The 22,209-nt window shown below is 48.7% G+C and overlaps 17 non-coding genes across 17 annotated transcripts; all 17 read right to left on the minus strand.

Moving 5' to 3' along the window:
* Positions 1 to 131: 131 nt before the first annotated feature.
* On the minus strand, positions 132 to 204 carry TRNAR-UCG (transfer RNA arginine (anticodon UCG)). Its single transcript has one exon. It is a non-coding gene; the product is annotated as a tRNA-Arg (tRNA).
* Positions 205 to 431: 227 nt separating this feature from the next.
* Positions 432 to 504, minus strand: TRNAR-UCG (transfer RNA arginine (anticodon UCG)). Its single transcript has one exon. It is a non-coding gene; the product is annotated as a tRNA-Arg (tRNA).
* Positions 505 to 5,067: 4,563 nt separating this feature from the next.
* Positions 5,068 to 5,140, minus strand: TRNAR-UCG (transfer RNA arginine (anticodon UCG)). The gene has a single exon. It is a non-coding gene; the product is annotated as a tRNA-Arg (tRNA).
* A 1,392-nt stretch (positions 5,141 to 6,532) lies between these two features.
* Positions 6,533 to 6,605, minus strand: TRNAR-UCG (transfer RNA arginine (anticodon UCG)). Its single transcript has one exon. It is a non-coding gene; the product is annotated as a tRNA-Arg (tRNA).
* Positions 6,606 to 8,748: 2,143 nt separating this feature from the next.
* On the minus strand, positions 8,749 to 8,821 carry TRNAR-UCG (transfer RNA arginine (anticodon UCG)). Its single transcript has one exon. It is a non-coding gene; the product is annotated as a tRNA-Arg (tRNA).
* Positions 8,822 to 9,048: 227 nt separating this feature from the next.
* TRNAR-UCG (transfer RNA arginine (anticodon UCG)) lies at positions 9,049 to 9,121 on the minus strand. Its single transcript has one exon. It is a non-coding gene; the product is annotated as a tRNA-Arg (tRNA).
* Positions 9,122 to 9,348: 227 nt separating this feature from the next.
* On the minus strand, positions 9,349 to 9,421 carry TRNAR-UCG (transfer RNA arginine (anticodon UCG)). The gene has a single exon. It is a non-coding gene; the product is annotated as a tRNA-Arg (tRNA).
* Positions 9,422 to 13,959: 4,538 nt separating this feature from the next.
* On the minus strand, positions 13,960 to 14,032 carry TRNAR-UCG (transfer RNA arginine (anticodon UCG)). Its single transcript has one exon. It is a non-coding gene; the product is annotated as a tRNA-Arg (tRNA).
* A 227-nt stretch (positions 14,033 to 14,259) lies between these two features.
* TRNAR-UCG (transfer RNA arginine (anticodon UCG)) lies at positions 14,260 to 14,332 on the minus strand. The gene has a single exon. It is a non-coding gene; the product is annotated as a tRNA-Arg (tRNA).
* Positions 14,333 to 14,559: 227 nt separating this feature from the next.
* On the minus strand, positions 14,560 to 14,632 carry TRNAR-UCG (transfer RNA arginine (anticodon UCG)). The gene has a single exon. It is a non-coding gene; the product is annotated as a tRNA-Arg (tRNA).
* Positions 14,633 to 19,975: 5,343 nt separating this feature from the next.
* TRNAR-UCG (transfer RNA arginine (anticodon UCG)) lies at positions 19,976 to 20,048 on the minus strand. Its single transcript has one exon. It is a non-coding gene; the product is annotated as a tRNA-Arg (tRNA).
* A 227-nt stretch (positions 20,049 to 20,275) lies between these two features.
* Positions 20,276 to 20,348, minus strand: TRNAR-UCG (transfer RNA arginine (anticodon UCG)). The gene has a single exon. It is a non-coding gene; the product is annotated as a tRNA-Arg (tRNA).
* A 227-nt stretch (positions 20,349 to 20,575) lies between these two features.
* TRNAR-UCG (transfer RNA arginine (anticodon UCG)) lies at positions 20,576 to 20,648 on the minus strand. Its single transcript has one exon. It is a non-coding gene; the product is annotated as a tRNA-Arg (tRNA).
* A 227-nt stretch (positions 20,649 to 20,875) lies between these two features.
* On the minus strand, positions 20,876 to 20,948 carry TRNAR-UCG (transfer RNA arginine (anticodon UCG)). The gene has a single exon. It is a non-coding gene; the product is annotated as a tRNA-Arg (tRNA).
* Positions 20,949 to 21,175: 227 nt separating this feature from the next.
* Positions 21,176 to 21,248, minus strand: TRNAR-UCG (transfer RNA arginine (anticodon UCG)). Its single transcript has one exon. It is a non-coding gene; the product is annotated as a tRNA-Arg (tRNA).
* A 227-nt stretch (positions 21,249 to 21,475) lies between these two features.
* On the minus strand, positions 21,476 to 21,548 carry TRNAR-UCG (transfer RNA arginine (anticodon UCG)). The gene has a single exon. It is a non-coding gene; the product is annotated as a tRNA-Arg (tRNA).
* A 227-nt stretch (positions 21,549 to 21,775) lies between these two features.
* TRNAR-UCG (transfer RNA arginine (anticodon UCG)) lies at positions 21,776 to 21,848 on the minus strand. Its single transcript has one exon. It is a non-coding gene; the product is annotated as a tRNA-Arg (tRNA).
* Between the last annotated feature and the right edge of the window lie 361 nt (positions 21,849 to 22,209).

The following is a 22,209-nucleotide window of genomic DNA, read 5'->3' on the forward strand; positions in this document are numbered from 1 at the left end:
CATTCCACGCGGCCCATTTCACAGCTCTTCTCAACCTTAGCGATGCCTGCATGTACTGTAGGGGAGCGTGTGTACCCACCATTGTCATAAGCGCTTTGTCAGTGAGCGATGTCTAAAAATAAAAAGGAACACGTCCGCGACAGGACTCGAACCTGCAATCTTCTGATCCGAAGTCAGACGCCTTATCCATTAGGCCACGCGGACGGATTCTTCCTCCACTCACGTCCCAGCGCATAAAATCCGCTCTGTTGTGTACACTCCACTGGAAAGGAAAACAGGGCCAGAAAGGTGTGTCCCGTTCATTCCACGCGGCCCGTTTCACAGCTCTTCTCAACCTTAGCGATGCCTGCACGCACTGTAGGGGAGAGTGTGTGCCCACCATTGTCATAAGCGCTTTGTCAGTGAGCGATGTCTAAAAATAAAAAGGAACACGTCCGCGACATGACTCTAACCTGCAATCTTCTGATCCGAAGTCAGACGCCTTATCCATTAGGCCACGCGGACTATTTTATTATTGCCGACTTTGACATTCAAAACACACAAGATCAACGATTAAAACGTGTCGGCAGACCTTCGCCTGACACGGCATGTTAAAATGTTTTCAGTCTTGCCAAATCTTCAAGCACATCGATCCATTTTGGCTGTTCAGGGAGGGCCTCATACGCCTCCATAAATCGCACAACATTTTGAATGAAATGTTCCCGTACAGGTTTCACTTGTTCATCTGCATGGTTAAACTCCATTCTGGTTTTCCACAAGCTGTGTAGTCCCAGGAGCATTACTGCATCAAATGGAAAATCATCTGTTTTGTGAAAAGGTAGAAATCTTATGCCATATGCATCTAATGGTAGGTCTTTCTTTAAAGTTCTCTGAAGGACATCCCAGAAAAAAATGGGATCCCAACAGTCCAAAAACACATGTTCAATGGTTTCCGGTTTGTGGCACAGGAAACAGCTTGTTGACCAAGGGACGAAAAGACCTTTATCGTGCATCCACGTTTTCACTGATAAGGTATTAGTGTGGAGTTTAAAGAAAAATGATTTGATCGCTGGCAATATTGGCATCTTCTTAACTCTTTTAAGCACATCAGCTCCTGGGCCTGCAATGTGTGGCAAACGATATATCGGCGGAGGAAGCATTGTGTCCACTAAGTCCACGTACAATTTTTTTTCTTGACATTACACAAATACTCCATGGAAAACCGAACATGCAGCATTCTGTACGCGAGCACAACTTCTTTAAGGTACCCTCTTATCGCACCATTTACATGTACCGAACTTACAAGAAGGTCAGGAAGAAGTCGCCAAAGCCGTACTTGCATTACGGTCCGGAGGAAGACATCATTTTCATCCCGTAGGTAAATGAAACGCGAGACAACTTGTCTCAAAAATAAATGCGCCAGGCCAAGCCCACCTTTCTTCACAGAAAGAATCAAGTTTGTTCGACTCGTCGTTTCCCAGGTCGAAGCCCAAATAAAAACCGCAAATACACGATGAAGTTTTTGAATGCTTGCCCGGGAAGCACGGAGCACATTCATCACATACCACACTTTAGCAGTAAGGAACAGGTTGCAGATAATGGCACGCGAAAAACATCGATAACTGTCTCCCTTGCCATGCATCACTTCTTTCCTTGGCCCTCGATGCTTGGTCAAGCCAGTACGGATCTGGGTCCCGGTAACTGTCAAGAGGTACTCCTAAATACAACGCTGGAGTGGTGGACCAGCGCATCCGAGAATAGTGTTCAGGCGTGACGTCCCAGCCAGCGTGCCAGAACCCGATGCTTTTTTCCCAGTTAATCTGGGCTCCAGTGCAGCTACAAAATTTGTGCACTACGTTCGTTACCTCAGAAATATTTTCTGTATTTGCACAAAATACAGCGATGTTATCAGCATAAGCCAAGATTTTTACGTGCGCTGATTGCAGCCTGAAACCCGTTATGCATTCATTATTCCGGATGGCCAAGCAAAGTGGCTCAAGGTACGCCGCGAACAGCAATGGCGACAGGGGACAACCCTGTCTTACAGAAGATCGCACTTGCAGGCTGCCAGTGAGTTCGCCGATCACAACAATCTGAGTCGTACAGTTTGCGTATGCCATTCTACCACCTTCTGTTATTATTCGGCCAACATTCGCATGCTCTAGTACGGCAAACAGGACGTCATGAGACACCCGGTCAAAGGCTTTTGCCAGATCTAGTTGTATCATCGCCACTCGGTCATCAAAAGAGTCACAGCATTCTAGTATGGACCGCGCCACGTGTATGTTCGTAGCGATACTTCGACCTTTTATGCCACACGTTTGGTGCGTGCCTACAATCGATGTTATAACACTCTGCAGTCTCTTCGCCAACACCTTCATGAAAATCTTTTAGTCGACGTTTGTGAGGCTTATCGGGCGATAAGACCCCACCATCAGGAGCTTTTCAGCATCATCGGTTTTAGGAATGACCACTATGTGCGAAGTTGTGAAGGACAGCGGAACACGTTTTTTCTCATAACTTTCAACGACAATGACTTGCAGTATCTGGGCTATTGCAGTTTTGAAAGCTTTGTAGAAAGCTGCTCCCAGGCCGTCGGGGCCAGGAGCTTTACCGGTTGGCAATGCATCTATCGCGTCCTCTATTTCTTGCAAGGAAATCGTCTGTTCGAGCCGTATTTTGATTTCTTCGTCAAGTTTCGGCATAAGTGGTAGAAATTCGCAATGGAAGCCCCTTTCCGCTTTCCGCGAATGACCCAGCATATCTTTGAAGTGATCACAGATTGTTTCCTTGATTACGCCACTGTCTGCCGAAACCCCTGCCCCAGTGTTTATTTGTCGTATTTGCTTTCGGCACGAGTATCGTTTTTCATCGGATATCGCTCGTTTTGTTGGTGTTTCCCCTGCCCATAGCTGCTCAGTTCGCGCCCGAATAACTGCCGCAGTATACTTATCGGCGTCCATTTTATCCAGCTGGGCTTTGACATCCCTGATTTCATTAAAACATGTGCCTGGTTGGTCGCTTTCTATACACGTGAGGTATTCAAGCTGTTCACGAAGCTCTGCTTCCTTTTGTTTCTCCGCATATTTCAACTGCGTACCTTTTTCAATCGCTCTTATTTTTATCCTTTGCTTAAACTCCTCCCACTCTGCAGCGAAGTTCGACGGTTGCGCTCTAATTAGCTTCTCTAGTTCTTGCTTTACTTCCTTAGCGAACCCTTCGTCCTCCAACAACTTATTATTTAATTTCCATAAATGCCAATTAAACCGCTTTTTGCTGTGCTGCCTGCCAAAGGCTGTAATCACAAGGGCGTGGTCACTGAAAGCCACAGGTCTGACATCATACAATGTGCATAGTGAAAAAAGTTCTGCCGACACATACACTCTGTCCAATCGGGCATGGCTATTGCCCTGAAAATTGGTATACCGTGTACATGGGCCATTGGTGAAAACACTTCCAATATCTTCTTAATTATGGCCATGGACCAATTCGTTCAAGACATCAGCACTCCTATCTCTCAGAAACGAGCTTCTTGCACGATCGGTAGCCTGACAGACGCAGTTGAAATCGCCCAGTAGGATTAGTACATTGTCACAGTTTAGTTATGTCTCAAAGCGGACAAAGAACACTCTTCGCTCGGACTCCGCATTTGGTGCATACACACAAATAACTCGGAACTCAACGACAGAGTGCAAAAAATCAACGACAAGAAGACGGCCGCTATCACACGAGAAAAGTGACTGCACCGTAATACCGAAATTATTGCGAAGAAAAAGTACGCAGCCGCCAGAGGCACCTACAGAATGACACACACATACTTCAAAGTGCGTACGGAAAACGGACACCATACGTTCTGTAGCTTCTTGGCTTTCAATTTTTGTTTCTTGTATTGCAACTACGTGCAGATCGTTGCCTAGAAGAAGGCGACCGAGCTGGCATTGTCGCCTTCTTGCTGCAAGGCCTCGCACGTTTAAAGTGGCTACAGGCAGCGCTTCAGTTAAAATGAGAGCCATATCGAGAAAAAAAACGCCTTATTTTATGGTGTCTGCCTAGGCCACGCAGACGGATTCTTCCTCCACTCACTTCGCAGCGCATAAAAGCCGCGCTGTTGTGTACACTCCACTGGAAAGGAAAACAGGGCCAGAAAGGTGTGTCCCGTTCATTCCACGCGGCCCGTTTCACAGCTCTTCTCAACCTCAGCGATGCCTGCACGCACTGTAGGGGAGAGTGTGTACCCACCATTGTCATAAGCGCTTTGTCAGTGAGTTCCCGGGTTCAAACCCGACCGCGGCGGCTGCGTTTTTATGGAGGAAAAACGCTAAGGCGCCCGTGTGCTGTGCGATGTCAGTGCACGTTAAAGATCCCCAGGTGGTCGAAATTATTCCGGAGCCCTCCACTACGGCACCTCCTTCTTCCTCTCTTCTTTCACTCCCTTCCTTATCCCTTCCCTTACGGCGCGGTTCAGGTGTCCAACGATATATGAGACAGATACTGCGCCATTTCCTTTCCCCCAAAACCAATTATTATTGTTATTATTATTATTATTATTATTATTATTAATATTATTATTGTCAGTGAGCGATGTCTAAAAATAAAAAGGAACACGTCCGCGACAGGACTCGAACCTGCAATCTTTTGTTTTTTTCTTTATTGCCTGGCTTTGACCCATAACATTTACACAAAAAACACTCAACAAAAAACACAAAACGCTAGGTACATACGACACTGTCGTGGTCAGCCATCATGAGTCTGGCTTCGTCATACTAAAATTCACGAAGCATACAGAGCGGCTCTAGCCTCGAGAGCCACCTGCAATCTTCTGATCCGAAGTCAGACGCCTTATCCATTAGGCCACGCGGACGGATTCTTCCTCCACTCACTTCCCAGCGCATAAAAGCCGCTCTGTTGTGTACACTCCACTGGAAAGGAAAACAGGGCCAGAAAGGTGTGTCCCGTTCATTCCACGCGGCCCATTTCACACCTCTTCTCAACCTTAGCGATGCCTGCATGTACTGTAGGTGAGAGTGTGTACCCACCATTGTCATAAGCGCTTTGTCAGTGAGCGATCTCTAAAAATAAAAAGGAACACGTCCGCGACAGGACTCGAACCTGCAATCTTCTGATCCGAAGTCAGACGCCTTATCCATTAGGCCACGCGGACGGATTCTTCCTCCACTCACTTCCCAGGGCATAAAAGCCGCGCTGTTGTGTACACTCCACTGGAAAGGAAAACAGGGCCACAAAGGTGTGTCCCGTTCATTCCACGCGGCCCATTTCACAGCTCTTCTCAACCTTAGCTATGCCTGCATGTACTGTTTCTTTTCTTTATTGCCTGGCTTTGACCCATAACATTTACACAAAAAACACTCAACAAAAAAAACACAAAACGCTATGTACATACGACACTGTCGTGGTCAGCCATCATGAGTTTGGCTTCGTCATACTAAAATTCACGAAGCATACAGAGCGGCTCTAGCCTCGAGAGCCACTCGGGAGGCTCCGCAGCTGCTTTCTGGATGGCCAGAAAGCAGTCCATTCTTTCCCAAAAATAAATTCGGGCAGGTCGTGCGTCTTTGTCACAATAATAGCCTGCCATTCTGGAGCGCCATATACTGTGGAGGCCCAAGAGCATTATGAGATCAAATGGTACCCCATTCTCATTGTCTGTGCTTAAATAACGAATTCCCTGCGCGTCAAGTGGTAGCTCTTTCTTTATTGTCCTTTGTAACACATGCCTGCATGTACTGTAGGGGAGAGTGTGTACCCACCATTGTCATAACCGCTTTGTCAGTGAGCGATGTCTAAAAATAAAAAGGAACACGTCCGCGACAGGACTCGAACCTGCAATCTTCTGATCCGAGGGGTTTATTTTGGGATGTGTTACAAAGGACATTAAAGAAAGAGCTACCACTTGACGCGCAGGGAATTCGTTATTTACGCACAGACAATGAGGATGGGGTACCATTTGATCTCATAATGCTCTTGCGCCTCCACAGTATATGGCGCTCCAGAATGGCAGGCTCTTATTGTGACAAAGACGCACGACCTGCCCGAATTTATTTTCGGGAAAGAATGGACCGCTTTCTGGCCATCCAGAAAGCAGCTGCGGAGCCTCCCGAGTGGCTCTCGAGGCTAGAGCCGCTCTGTATGCTTCGTGAATTTTAGAATGACGAAGCCAGACTCATGATGGCTGACCACGACAGTGTTGTATGTACATAGCGTTTTGTGTGTTTTTTGTTGAGTGTTTTTTGTGTAAATGTTATGGGTCAAAGCCAGGCAATAAAGAAAAAAAAAGTCAGACGCCTTATCCATTAGGCCACGCTGACGGATTCTTCGTCCACTCACTTCCCAACGCATAAAAGCCGCGCTGTTGTGTACACTCCCCTGGAAAGGAAAACAGGGCCAGAAATGTGTGTCCCGTTCATTCCACGCGGCCCATTTCACAGCTCTTCTCAACCTTAGCGATGCCTGCATGTACTGTAGGGGAGAGTGTGTACCCACCATTGTCATAAGTGCTTTGTCAGTGAGCGATGTCTAAAAATAAAAAGGAACACGTCCGCGACAGGACTCGAACCTGCAATCTTCTGATCCGAAGTCAGACGCCTTATCCATTAGGCCACGCGGACGGATTCTTCCTCCACTCACTTCCCAGCACATAAAAGCCGCGCTGTTGTGTACACTCCACTGGAAAGGAAAACAGGGCCAGAAAGGTGTGTCCCGTTCATTCCACGCGGCCCATTTCACAGCTCTTCTCAACCTTAGCGATGCCTGCATGTACTGTAGGGGAGAGTGTGTACCCACCATTGTCATAAGCGCTTTGTCAGTGAGCGATGTCTAAAAATAAAAAGGAACACGTCCGCGACAGGACTCGAACCTGCAATCTTCTGATCCGAAGTCAGACGCCTTATCCATTAGGTTATGGGTCAAAGCCAGGCAATAAAAAAAAAATAGGCCACGCGGACGGATTCTTCCTCCACTCACTTCCCAACGCATAAAAGCCGCGCTGTTGTGTACACTCCCCTGGAAAGGAAAACAGGGCCAGAAATGTGTGTCCCGTTCATTCCATGCGGCCCATTTCACAGCTCTTCTCGACCTTAGCGATGCCTGCATGTACTGTAGGGGAGAGTGTGTACCCACCATTGTCATGAGCGCTTTGTCAGTGAGCGATGTCTAAAAATAAAAAGGAACACGTCCGCGACAGGACTCGAACCTGCAATCTTCTGATCCGAAGTCAGACGCCTTATTCATTAGGCTTTATTTTTTTTTATTGCCTGGCTTTGGCTCATAACATTTAACCAAAAAAAAAACATTCAACAAAAAACACACAAAACACTATGTACATAAGACACGGTCGTGGTCAGCAGTCCGTCCCCGTGGCCTAACGGATAAGGCATAAGGAAGCCAGACTCATGCCTTATCCATTAGGCCACGCGGACGGATTCTTCCTCCACTCACTTCCCAGCGCATAAAAACCGCGCTGTTGTGTACTCTCCCCTGGAAAGGAGAGAGAGAGAGAGAGAAAACTTTTATTTCTTTCCAAGAGGTTCGCGGGGATGAAGACTTCCTGGTCGTCTTGCTTGGGTGCTGGCGACTTGAGTCTTCAAGCAAGAGTGGGCCCTCAGTCCAGGGCTCCACTGAGTTGTGCCGCTTCAGTTGCGTGCTTTACCAAGGCCCTCTGGACCTCAAGCTCGCTGCTGAAGAGACAGCTCTCCCATTGCTCCGCACTCGGTGTTTGTTGATTGTGGAATGCTATGTTTCTCTTGCATTCCCAGGTGATGTGATAGAGTGTGGGCGTACTGCCGCACCAGGGGCAGTCTGGTCTGAATTGCGTTGGTGATATCTTGTTGTATGTGTGTAGGTTAGGGAAGGTGTTCGTCTGTAGCCTACGCCATCCTACAGCCTCTTCCCTATTTAGTGCTTTGTGTGGTGATGGATATCTCTTTCTGATTCCCCTATATAGTTGTAGGGTCTCTGTGTAGCCCCCCTCGCATATGAGTAGCCGTGACTCCGAGACGATCGATAAGCCTGCTCGGTAAGTGAGCCCTCGAGCTAGACTGTCCGCCCTTTCGTTTCCTGCTACGCCTGCGTGGGCTGGCACCCAGATTATATGTTGTATGGGTATTCTTTCAGCTGAGGCTGCCGCCTCGCTGATTATTCTGAGGGCAGTGCCGCTGATATTGCCCTTCGTATAGTTTCTGCATGTTTCTTTCGAGTCCGTTAGGATATTTAGGGAGCGACCTTTTCTGTAGCCTTCGGCTATCGCTAGCGCGACGGCAATTTCTTCGGCCTCTGCTATCCCTGACACCCCTACTGAAGCGCAGGTGATAGTTTCCCCTGTACCGTTGACCACCGCTACCGCGGCTGTGCGTTTCTCTGCTCTTGCGTACATAGAAGCGTCTGTGTATAGTGTGCTTTCGGATTGGCCTAGCCTTCTGTTTATCTGTTCGGCCCTGGCTCTCCGCCTTTCTTCGTGTAGGTTGGGATCCATATTTTTAGGTAAGGGTCCCACGTTGAAAGTTCTTCTGAGGTCGTCTGGAACTTCTGTGTATCTGTCAGCCAGACCACTTGCGTTCCGACCTAGCCTTTTTAGGAGCGCCCTTCCTGTGGGGGAAACAGGGCCAGAAATGTGTGTCCCGTTCATTCCACGCGGCGCATTTCACAGCTCTTCTCAACCTTAGCCATGCCTGCATGTACTGTAGGGGAGAGTGTGTACCCACCATTGTCATAAGCGCTTTGGCAGTGAGCGATGTCTAAAAATAAAAAGGAACACGTCCGCGACAGGACTCGAACCTGAAATCTTCTGATCCGAAGTCAGACGCCTTATCCATTAGGCCACGCGGACGGATTCTTCCTCAACTCACTTCCCAACGCATAAAAGCCGCGCTGTTGTGTACACTCCCCTGGAAAGGAAAACAGGGCCAGAAATGTGTGTCCCGTTCATTCCACGCGGCCCATTTCACAGCTCTTCTCAACCTTAGCGATGCCTGCATGTACTGTAGGGGAGAGTGTGTACCCACCATTGTCATAAGCGCTTTGTCAGTGAGCGATGTCTAAAAATAAAAAGGAACACGTCCGCGACAGGACTCGAACCTGCAATCTTCTGATCCGAAGTCAGACGCCTTATCCATTAGGCCACGCGGACGGATTCTTCCTCCACTCACTTCCCCGCGCATAAAATCCGCGCTGTTGTGTACACTCCACTGGAAAGGAAAACAGGGCCAGAAAGGTGTGTCCCGTTCATTCCACGCGGCCCGTTTCAAAGCTCTTCTCAACCTTAGCGATGCCTGCACGCACTGTAGGGGAGAGTGTGTGCCCACCATTGTCATAAGCGCTTTGTCAGTGAGCAATGTCTAAAAATAAAAAGGAACACGTCCGCGACATGACTCGAACCTGCAATCTTCTGATCCGAAGTCAGACGCCTTATCCATTAGGCCACGCGGACTTTTTTTTTATTGCCGACTTTGACATTCAAAACACACAAGATCAACAATTAAAACGTGTCGGCAGACCTTTGCCTGACACGGCATATTAAAATTTTTTCAGTCTTGCCAAATCATCAAGCACATCGATCCATTTTGGCTGTTCAGGGAGGGCCTCATACGCCTCCATAAATCGCACAACATTTTGAAGGAAATGTTCCCGTACAGGTTTCACTTGTTCATCTGCATGGTTAAACTCCATTCTGGTTTTCCACAAGCTGTGTAGTCCCAGGAGCATTACTGCATCAAATGGAAAATCATCTGTTTTGTGAAAAGGTAGAAATCTTATGCCATATGCATCTAATGGTAGGTCTTTCTTTAAAGTTCTCTGAAGGACATCCCAGAAAAAAATGGGATCCGAACAGTCCAAAAACACATGTTCAATGGTTTCCGGTTTGTGGCACAGGAAACAGCTTGTTGACCAAGGGACGAAAAGACCTTTATCGTGCATCCACGTTTTCACTGATAAGGTATTAGTGTGGAGTTTAAAGAAAAAGGATTTGATCGCTGGCAATATTGGCATCTTCTTAACTCTTTTAAGCACATCAGCTCCTGGGCCTGCAATGTGTGGCAAACGATATATCGGCGGAGGAAGCATTGTGTCCACTAAGTCCACGTACAATTTTTTTTTCTTGACATTACACAAATACTTCATGGAAAACCGAACATGCAGCATTCTGTACGCGAGCACAACTTCTTTAAGGTACCCTCTTATCGCACCATTTACATGTACCGAACTTACAAGAAGGTCAGGAAGAAGTCGCCAAAGCCGTACTTGCATTACGGTCCGGAGGAAGACATCATTTTCATCCCGTAGGTAAATGAAACGCGAGACAACTTGTCTCAAAAATAAATGCGCCAGGCCAAGCCCACCTTTCTTCACAGAAAGAAACAAGTTTGTTCGACTCGTCGTTTCCCAGGTCGAAGCCCAAATAAAAACCGCAAATACACGATGAAGTTTTTGAATGCTTGCCCGGGAAGCACTGAGCACATTCATCACATACCACACTTTAGCTGTAAGGAACAGGTTGCAGATAATGGCACGCGAAAACATCGATAACTGTCTCCCTTGCCATGCATCACTTCTTTCCTTGGCCCTCGATGCTTGGTCAAGCCAGTACGGATCTGGGTCCCGGTAACTGTCAAGGGGTACTCCTAAATACAACGCTGGAGTGGTGGACCAGCGCATCCGAGAATAGTGTTCAGGCGTGACGTCCCAGCCAGCGTGCCAGAACCCGATGCTTTTTTCTCAGTTGATCTGGGCTCCAGTGCAGCTACAAAATTTGTGCACTACGTTCGTTACCTCAGAAATATTTTCTGTATTTGCACAAAATACAGCGATGTTATCAGCATAAGCCAAGATTTTTACGTGCGCTGATTGCAGCCTGAAACCCGTTATGCATTCATTATTCCGGATGGCCACGCAAAGTGGCTCAAGGTACGCCGCGAACAGCAATAGCGACAGGGGACAACCCTGTCTTACAGAAGATCGCACTTGCAGGCTGCCAGTGAGTTCGCCGTTCACAACAATCTGAGTCGTACAGTTTGCGTATGCCATTCTACCACCTTCTGTTATTATTCGGCCAACATTCGCATGCTCTAGTACGGCAAACAGGACGTCATGAGACACCCGGTCAAAGGCTTTTGCCAGATCTAGTTGTATCATCGCCACTCGGTCATCAAAAGAGTCACAGCATTCTAGTATGGACCGCGCCACGTGTATGTTCGTAGCGATACTTCGACCTTTTATGCCACACGTTTGGTGCGTGCCTACAATCGATGTTATAACACTCGGCAGTCTCTTCGCCAACACCTTCATGAAAATCTTTTAGTCGACGTTTGTGCGGCTTATCGGGCGATAAGACCCCACCATCAGGAGCTTTTCAGCATCATCGGTTTTAGGAATGACCACTATGTGCGAAGTTGTGAAGGACAGCGGAACACGTTTTTTCTCATAACTTTCAACGACAATGACTTGCAGTATCTGGGCTATTGCAGTTTTGAAATCTTTGTAGAAAGCTGCTCCCAGGCCGTCGGGGCCAGGAGCTTTACCGGTTGGCAATGCATCTATCGCGTCCTCTATTTCTTGCAAGGAAATCGTCTGTTCGAGCCGTATTTTGATTTCTTCGTCAAGTTTCGGCATAAGTGGTAGAAATTCGCAATAGAAGCCCCTTTCCGCTTTCCGCGAATGACCCAGCATATCTTTGAAGTGATCACAGATTGTTTCTTTGATTACGCCACTGTCTGCCGAAACCCCTGCCCCAGTGTTTATTTGTCGTATTTGCTTTCGGCACGAGTATCGTTTTTTATCGGATATCGCTCGTTTTGTTGGTGTTTCCCCTGCCCATAGCTGCTCAGTTCGCGCCCGAATAACTGCCGCAGTATACTTATCGGCGTCCATTTTATCCAGCTGGGCTTTGACATCCCTGATTTCATTAAAACATGTGCCTGGTTGGTCGCTTTCTATACACGTGAGGTATTCAAGCTGTTCACGAAGCTCTGCTTCCTTTTGTTTCTCCGCATATTTCAACTGCGTACCTTTTTCAATCGCTCTTATTTTTATCCTTTGCTTAAACTCCTCCCACTCTGCAGCGAAGTTCGACGGTTGCGCTCTAATTAGCTTCTCTAGTTCTTGCTTTACTTCCTTAGCGAACCCTTCGTCCTCCAACAACTTATTATTTAATTTCCATAAATGCCAATTAAACCGCTTTTTGCTTTGCTGCCTGCCAAAGGCTGTAATCACAAGGGCGTGGTCACTGAAAGCCACAGGTCTGACATCATACAATGTGCATAGTGAAAAAAGTTCTGCCGACACATACACTCTGTCCAATTGGGCATGGCTATTGCCCTGAAAATGGGTATACCGTGTACAAGGGCCATTGGTGAAAACACTTCCAATATCTTCTAAATTATGGCCATGGACCAATTCGTTCAAGACATCAGCACTCCTATCTCTCAGAAACGAACTTCTTGCACGATCGGTAGCCTGACAGACGCAGTTGAAATCGCCCAGTAGGATTAGTACTTTGTCACAGTTTAGTTATGTCTCAAAGCGGACAAAGAACACTCTTCGCTCGGACTCCGCATTTGGTGCATATTCACAAATAACTCGGAACTCAACGACAGAGTGCAAAAAATCAACGACAAGAAGACGGCCGCTATCACACGAGAAAAGTGACTGCACCGTAATACTGAAATTATTGCGAAGAAAAAGTACGCAGCCGCCAGAGGCACCTACAGAATGACACACACATACTTCAAAGTGCGTACGGAAAACGGACACCATACGTTCTGTAGCTTCTTGGCTTTCAATTTTTGTTTCTTGTATTGCAACTACGTGCAGATCGTTGCCTAGAAGAAGGCGACCGAGCTGGCATTGTCGCCTTCTTGCTACAAGGCCTCGCACGTTTAAAGTGGCTACAGGCAGCGCTTCAGTTAAAATGAGAGCCATATCGAGAAAAAAAACGCCTTATTTTATGGTGTCTGCCTAGGCCACGCAGACGGATTCTTCCTCCACTCACTTCGCAGCGCATAAAAGCCGCGCTGTTGTGTACACTCCACTGGAAAGGAAAACAGGGCCAGAAAGGTGTGTCCCGTTCATTCCACGCGGCCCGTTTCACAGCTCTTCTCAACCTTAGCGATGCCTGCACGCACTGTAGGGGAGAGTGTGTACCCACCATTGTCATAAGCGCTTTGTCAGTGAGTTCCCGGGTTCAAACCCGACCGCGGCGGCTGCGTTTTTATGGAGGAAAAACGCTAAGGCGCCCGTGTGCTGTGCGATGTCAGTGCACGCTAAAGATCCCCAGGTGGTCGAAATTATTCCGGAGCCCTCCACTACGGCACCTCCTTCTTCCTCTCTTCTTTCACTCCCTTCCTTATCCCTTCCCTTACGGCGCGGTTCAGGTGTCCAACGATATATGAGACAGATACTGCGCCATTCCTTTCCCCCAAAACCAATTATTATTATTATTATTATTATTATTGTCAGTGAGCGATGTCTAAAAATAAAAAGGAACACGTCCGCGATAGGACTCGAACCTGCAATCTTTTGTTTTTTTTTATTCCCTGGCTTTGACCCATAACATTTACACAAAAAACACTCAACAAAAAACACACAAAACGCTAGGTACATACGACACTGTCGTGGTCAGCCATCATGAGTCTGGCTTCGTCATACTAAAATTCACGAAGCATACAGAGCGGCTCTAGCCTCGAGAGCCACCTGCAATCTTCTGATCCGAAGTCAGACGCCTTATCCATTAGGCCACGCGGACGGATTCTTCCTCCACTCACTTCCCAACGCATAAAACCCGCGCTGTTGTGTACACTCCACTGGAAAGGAAAACAGGGCCAGAATTGTGTGTCCCGTTCATTCCACGCGGCCCATTTCACAGCTCTTCTCAACCTTAGCGATGCCTGCATGTACTGTTGGTGAGAGTGTGTACCCACCATTGTCATAAGCGCTTTGTCAGTGAGCGATGTCTAAAAATAAAAAGGAACACGTCCGCGACAGGACTCGAACCTGCAATCTTCTGATCCGAAGTCAGACGCCTTATCCATTAGGCCACGCGGACGGATTCTTCCTCCACTCACTTCCCAACGCATAAAAGCCGCGCTGTTGTGTACACTCCACTGGAAAGGAAAACAGGGCCAGAAAGGTGTGTCCCGTTCATTCCACGCGGCCCATTTCACAGCTCTTCTCAACCTTAGCGATGCCTGCATGGACTGTAGGTGAGAGTGTGTACCCACCATTGTCATAAGCGCTTTGTCAGTGAGCGATGACTAAAAATAAAAAGGAACGCGTCCGCGACAGGACTCAAACCTGCAATCTTCTGATCCGAAGTCAGACGCCTTATCCATTAGGCCACGCGGACGGATTCTTCCTCCACTCACTTCCCAGCGTATAAAAGCCGCTCTGTTGTGTACACTCCACTGGAAAGGAAAACAGGGCCAGAAAGGTGTGTCCCGTTCATTCCACGCGGCCCATTTCACACCTCTTCTCAACCTTAGCGATGCCTGCATGTACTGTAGGTGAGAGTGTGTACCCACCATTGTCATAAGCGCTTTGTCGGTGAGCGATGTCTAAAAATAAAAAGGAACGCGTCCGCGACAGGACTCGAACCTGTAATCTTCTGATCCGAAGTCAGACGCCTTATCCATTAGGCCACGCGGACGGATTCTTCCTCCACTCACTTCCCAACGCATAAAAGCCGCGCTGTTGTGTACACTCCACTGGAAAGGAAAACAGGGCCAGAAAGGTGTGTCCCGTTCATTCCACGCGGCCCATTTCACAGCTCTTCTCAACCTTAGCGATGCCTGCATGTACTGTAGGGGAGAGTGTGTACCCACCATTGTCATAAGCGCTTTGTCAGTGAGCGATGTCTAAAAATAAAAAGGAACACGTCCGCGACAGGACTCGATCCTGCAATCTTCTGATCCGAAGTCAGACGCCTTATCCATTTTTTTTTCTTTATTGCCTGGATTTGACCCATAACATTTACACAAAAAACACTCAACAAAAAACACACAAAACGCTATGTACATACGACACTGTCGTGGTCAGCCATCATGAGTCTGGCTTCGTCATACTAAAATTCACGAAGCATACAGAGCGGCTCTAGCCTCGAGAGCCACTCGGGAGGCTCCGCAGCTGCTTTCTGGATGGCCAGAAAGCAGTCCATTCTTTCCCGAAAATAAATTCGGGCAGGTCGTGCGTCTTTGTCACAATAATAGCCTGCCATTCTGGAGTGCCATATACTGTGGAGGCCCAAGAGCATTATGAGATCAAATGGTACCCCATCCTCATTGTCTGTGCTTAAATAACGAATTCCCTGCGCGTCAAGTGGTAGCTCTTTCTTTATTGTCCTTTGTAACACATTCCAAAAATAAACCCCTTCCCAGCAATGCAAAAAAACATGGTCTATTGTTTCGGGCTGTTTACCAATTAAGAAGTTCGATCCCCACGGTAAAAAGAAATCCTTTCCTTCCAAAAACTTTTTAACTGGGAGTGTCCCGGTGTGTAATTTAAAAAAGAAGGTCTTTACTCCTGGTGGCACCTGCATTTTCTTTACACTTTTTAAAACATCAGCTCCAGGACCTCCACTGTACAAGGCCCTACACATAGGCTCTGGGAAAACAATATCACAAAGATCATGGTACAACTTCTTTCTTTTAGTTTTATACAAATAATCGCTAGAAAAACGCGCTGAAAGAAACCTAACAATTGCTACAATCTCTTTGTAGTAACCAAAAATTCCACCCGAGAGCTCTTCTGTGGTAACAACAAACTCGGGCAGCAATCGCCGCAGCCTCACCTGGCACACGGTGCGCAAGAACGGGTCTGAGACGTCGCGAAAAAACAAAAAACGGTTCACCAGCTGCCTTAAAAAGAGGTGCCCTAGCCCCAACCCCCCGTCTTTTACCCGCCGGAACAGGTTCGTTCGGCTGCAACGTTCCCATTCGGAAGCCCATATAAAGACGGCAAAAATCCGGTGTAACATCTGAATGTGCACCCGAGAGCAATGCAAAACCTGCATCACATACCAGTGCTTGCTAATAAAAAACAGGTTGCAGACTATAGCTCTGGCGAAAATGGAGAGATTGGTGCCTTTCCATTTTCCAGCTCTGTCACGTGCTTCTTTCGTTTGCTGTTTCCAATACTTCTCGCTTTCGCGATAAGCATCGAGCGGAACGCCCAAATACTTGCCCGGTGTCGTCGTCCACGGTACGTTGGCAAAATGGTCCGGGTGGGATGGCCACCATCCATGCCAGAGTCCGAGGCATTTGGACCAATTAACCCCGCTACCGGTGACTTCACTGAACTCGCGTACACAGCCGACAGCTTCGCTTATGCTCTCCTGATCAACCGTGAATACAGCAACGTCGTCAGCATACGCCAGCAGCTTAACTTCAGCAGCTTGCAACCTAAAGCCATTAATACTATTGTCTTCTAATATTTTCCTACACAGTGTTTCGATGTAAGTACAAAATAAGAGAGGGCTGAGGGGGCAGCCCTGACGCACCGAACGCTGCACGCTAATGGGGGCCCCCAGGCACTTGTTAACAATCAATCTTGTCGTGCAGTTTCGATACGCCAGGGCTACACCCTCGCGGAAAAGCTGAACCGACATTCACATGGTCTAAAACGGAAAACAAGATTTCATGAAAAACACAATCAAAAGCTTTTTCGAGATCAATCTGAAGCATAGCCACCCGCCCATTAATTGCATCGCAGGTTTCAAGTACACTGCGTGCTTTGTGAATGTTGGAAAAAATCGATTGCCCTTTTATTCCACATGTCTGGTGGGGTCCAACAATTTCCTTTATCACTGTCTGTAGTCTTCGCGCCAATACCTTCATAAAAATTTTGTAGTCCACATTAGTGAGTGCTATCGGTCGATATGCGGTAACAGATTTTAATTTCTCTATATCATCAGTTTTCAGTATGAGTACCGTATGGGAGGTCCCAAAAGACGGAGGCAAAAAGTTTATTCCATAGGCTTCGTTAAACATTGTACATAGCACCGGGGCAATTTCATGCTTAAATTCTTTATAAAATGCCGCACTGAATCCATCTGGTCCTGGTGATTTTCCGAGGTTTAATTCATCTATCGCATGCCCTACTTCGTTTTCAGTTATTTCTAGTTCCATTTTCTTTTTCCTTTCTTCGTCCAGCCGTGGCATTGCACCAAGAAACTGATGCTTAAATGCAACTGCGTCTGCCGGATGCCACGAAAAAAGCCTCTGGTAGAATTGTGTAAAGGCTGCTTCGATGTGGTCATTGTCTGCCGATAAGATACCCCCCCCCCCCATTCTATTTTATCGATGTGATTACTTTCAGCGTGGGCTTTTTCTAAACCGAGAGCATGTTTTGATGGCGCTTCGCCAGCAGCTGTGTCTTCCGCCCTCGCCCTCACCAGTGCTCCGCGATAACGCCGTTCTTCCATGAGTTCTATCTTTTGCTTGGTTTTCCTGACATCTTCAATCCATTTCCCAGGCGCCTTGCATTCCTGCTTCAGCAACGTTTGCAGTAGTGCCTTTAACTCAGCTTCGTCTTGTTTTTCCTTATACCGGATACAAGTGGCCCTTTCTATTGCTTTGATTTTTAAAGATTCTTTGCTTAACTCCCACTGTTGCCATATCTTCAGGGTCTTGCACGGGTTTATTTTTCCTATTTCATCCTTTACTGCTCGATAGTAGACATCGTCGCGAAGAAGCGTGTAGTTTAGCTTCCACATTTCCCATGAAAATGCCTTGCTTCGCTTGACACTTCCGAGGCAGCACTCAACTAAACAGTGGTCTTAGAAGGACACTCCCACAACTTCGTACTGGCTGCATACAGGGGCAAGGTCAACTGATGTATAAATGCGGTCCAGCCGTGCATGGCTTGAGCCCTGAAAATGGGTAAACTTCAATGCCCGCGCACCCTCAAGACATTCAGCCACATCTTCGAGGTTTCCGTTATAAATAATTCTGATCAACACTTCAGTGCTCCTGTCTCGAAACCCGCGGATGCTTGACTTATCGCGAGCATTTAGGACACAATTGAAGTCACCTAAGACGATGAGCTGCCTCTCCGTGCAAACGCGTTCTAGGAGGCTTTGGAAAAAAGCAACTCTTTCCTCTACCCCATTCGGTGCATACACGACAACAATGCGCCACTCAATGCTATTCAGGGAAAAGTCAAGGACAATACACCGGCCACACACACACGAAAAATATGCTTGCACCTCTAGCCCCGGGATCTTCTTTACAAAGAGCACGCAACCAGCAGATGTCCCCACTGCATGACTGACGACAGCAAAAAATCTAGTCGTGAAATGCAGCACCATGCTGTCGGTTCCTTCGTTGCCGTCCACTTTCGTCTCTTGCACGGCCAATACATCTATCTCGCGCTCCGTAATAAGTCGATACTCCTGACCTTGTTTTTTCCTAGTCGCCAGGCCTCGTACATTCAGCGTAGCGACTTTAAAGGCAGAGGCGGGAGCCATTTTAACTCAAAAGGAAAGGACCCAACAGCATGGCGCTTACCTCCCACGTCTAGCGCGCGGCTAGACGCCACTGTTGCCGCCGGTATCATCCGGCGGAAGAACATCGGCCTGCTCGAGGAGTACCTTGCCGCCGGCCCGCTTGTCATCCGAAAGGTTCGGGCGCGGCCGTAACTTCGGACGCCGGGATTGAGCCTCTTGTCAGGGGGTTCCTCGACGCGGGCGCTACCACCTTGTCCCCTTCGGGGCTGGTCTGGTCGTGGGGACGCTTCGCCGGTTTGGTGACGCTAGTTGCACGGGCGCCGCTCTTCTCGTGGATGTCCTCGCTCGGCTCTTTTGCCTCGACGTCCTCAGGCTCTGCTGGGCAGGCCCCGTTCCCTGACGTCTCGTTAGCAAAGCGGGGGCAGTCTACCGTCGGCGGTTGGCTCGCTGGTTCGTCGGCCGCCTTGGTGCTATCCTCGGAGCTCACACACGTGGCAAGGGTCGAAGGCGGCTTGCCCGCCTCGTCCGTGCCAGTCGCTGCTTCCTCCGCCTCGGCGACGTCCATGAGTTCCACGGTGTCGTTCGCCTTTCCGAGACCGGTAGCCGACGCGTAGGTACGGACGCAGTCCGCGTCCGTGTGTCCATAGCGCCTGCACTGGGAACACCTGGGAACCTTGCAATCTCGGCGAACGTGGCCCGTGCCGTGACAACTCAAGCACTGCATCGGTCGCCCGGGCACAACCACAAGGGCCAGCTCACCGGCTACTCGCAACTGGTGTGGCAGATCATCCACCTTCATTCCAGGCTTCAACTTGAGTAGCACGGTCCTGGTGGTTGAGCCTTTCTCCTTCATCCCTTGGACGCGCCAACTCTCCCGCGTCACTTCCGTCACGTTTCCGAACGCCGCGAAAGCAGTCCTGATGTCTTCGTCAGCCACACCGTGCAGCATCCAATGCAGGCGCAGCTTAACCTGCTGATCCTCCGGGTCGAAAATGATGCACCGGCGTCCTTTCACTTGTAGCTCCTTCAATGCAGCAAGCTTTTTCGTGGCTTCAGCACTGCTGAGCGGCACCAACGTTGGCGAGGGCGTCCCGAAGATCTTCCACCCGGTAGGGCCTCGCTCGCACGTCACCATGCAGAAACACCGTGTTAAACACAACACGTCCCGTTGGCAGAGTAGGCAGAACAATCTCGTAGACCTCATCTGCGTCGGCAACAAGCCTGTTTCCGCGGCCAGCAAGGGCCGCAATCGCCGCTCCGCCGGAGCTCATGATCCCGCGTCCGTCACGCTCGGTGGCCGGAAGCAGAGTGCCACGCGGACGGATTTTTCCTCCACTCACTTTTCAACACATAAAAGCCGCGCTGTTGTGTACACTCCACTGGAAAGGAAAACAGGGCCAGAAAGGTGTGTCCCGTTCATTCCACGCGGCCCATTTCACAGCTCTTCTCAACCTTAGCGATGCCTGCATGTACTGTAGGGGAGAGTGTGTGCCCACCATTGTCATAAGCGCTTTGTCAGTGAGCTATGTCTAAAAATAAAAAGGAACACGTCCGCGACAGGACTCGAACCTGCAACCTTCTGATCCGAAGTCAGACGCCTTATCCATTAGGCCACGCGGACGGATTCTTCCTCCACTCACTTCCCAACGCATAAAAGCCGCGCTGTTGTGTACACTCCACTGGAAAGGAAAACAGGGCCAGAAAGGTGTGTCCCGTTCATTCCACGCGGCCCATTTCACAGCTCTTCTCAACCTTAGCGATGCCTGCATGTACTGTAGGTGAGAGTGTGTACCCACCATTGTCATAAGCGCTTTGTCAGTGAGCGATGTCTAAAAATAAAAAGGAACGCGTCCGCGACAGGACTCGAACCTGTAATCTTCTGATCCGAAGTCAGACGCCTTATCCATTAGGCCACGCGGACGGATTCTTCCTCCACTCACTTCCCAGCGCATAAAAGCCGCGCTGTTGTGTACACTCCACTGGAAAGAAAAACAGGGCCAGAAAGGTGTGTCCCGTTCATTCCACGCGGCCCATTTCACAGCTCTTCTCAACCTTAGCGATGCCTGCATGTACTGTAGGGGAGAGTGTGTGCGCACAATTGTCATCAGAGCTTGGTCAGTGAGCGATGTTTATAAATAAAAAGGAACACGTCCGCGACAGGACTCGAACCTGCAATCTTCTGATCCGAAGTCAGACGCCTTATCCATTAGGCCACGCGGACGGATTCTTCCTCCACTCACTTCCCAACGCATAAAAGCCGCGCTGTTGTCTACACTCCACTGGAAAGGAAAACAGGGCCAGAAATGTGTGTCCCGTTCATTCCACGCGGCCCATTTCACAGCTCTTCTCAACCTTAGCGATGCCTGCATGTACTGTAGGGGAGAGTGTGTACCCACCATTGTCATAAGCGCTTTGTCAGTGAGCGATGTCTAAAAATAAAAAGGAACACGTCCGCGACAGGACTCGAACCTGCAATCTTCTGATCCGAAGTGAGACGCCTTATCCATTAGGCCACGCGGACGGAATCTTCCTCCACTCACTTCCCAACGCATAAAAGCCGCGCTGTTGTGTACACTCCCCTGGAAAGGAAAACAGGGCCAGAAATGTGTGTCCCGTTCATTCCACGCGGCCCATTTCACAGCTCTTCTCAACCTTAGCGATGCCTGCATGTACTGTAGGGGAGAGTGTGTGCGCACTATTGTCATCAGAGCTTGGTCAGTGAGCGATGTTTATAAATAAAAAGGAACACGTCCGCGACAGGACTCGAACCTGCAATCTTCTGATCCGAAGTCAGACGCCTTATCCATTAGGCCACGCGGACGGATTCTTCCTCCACTCACTTCCCAACGCATAAAAGCCGCGGTGTTGTCTACACTCCACTGGAAAGGAAAACAGGGCCAGAAATGTGTGTCCCGTTCATTCCACGCGGCCCATTTCACAGCTCTTCTCAACCTTAGCGATGCCTGCATGTACTGTAGGGGAGAGTGTGTACCCACCATTGTCATAAGCGCTTTGTCAGTGAGCGATGTCTAAAAATAAAAAGGAACACGTCCGCGACAGGACTCGAACCTGCAATCTTCTGATCCGAAGTCAGACGCCTTATCCATTAGGCCACGCGGACGGATTCTTCCTCCACTCACTTCCCAGCGCATAAAAGCCGCGCTGTTGTGTACACTCCACTGGAAAGGAAAACAGGGCCAGAAAGGTGTGTCCCGTTCATTCCACGCGGCCCATTTCACAGCTCTTCTCAACCTTAGCGATGCCTGCATGTACTGTAGGGGAGAGTGTGTACCCACCATTGTCATAAGCGCTTTGTCAGTGAGCGATGTCTAAAAATAAAAAGGAACACGTCCGCGACAGGACTCGAACCTGCAATCTTCTGATCCGAAGTCAGACGCCTTATCCATTAGGCCACGCGGACGGAATCTTCCTCCACTCACTTCCCAACGCATAAAAGCCGCGCTGTTGTGTACACTCCCCTGGAAAGGAAAACAGGGCCAGAAATGTGTGTCCCGTTCATTCCACGCGGCCCATTTCACAGCTCTTCTCAACCTTAGCGATGCCTGCATGCACTGTAGGGGAGAGTGTGTACCCACTATTGTCATCAGAGCTTGGTCAGTGAGCGATGTTTATAAAAAAAAAAGGAACACGTCCACGACAGGACTCGAACCTCTTATCTTCTGATCCGAAGTCAGACGCCTTATATTTTTTTCTTTATTGCCGACTTCGACATCCAAAACAGACACGATGAACGATAAAAACGTGTCAGCACACCTCTGCAT

The sequence above is a fragment of the Amblyomma americanum genome, chromosome 7, assembly GCF_052857255.1.
Source record: "Amblyomma americanum isolate KBUSLIRL-KWMA chromosome 7, ASM5285725v1, whole genome shotgun sequence".
Classification (NCBI taxonomy): domain Eukaryota; kingdom Metazoa; phylum Arthropoda; class Arachnida; order Ixodida; family Ixodidae; genus Amblyomma; species Amblyomma americanum.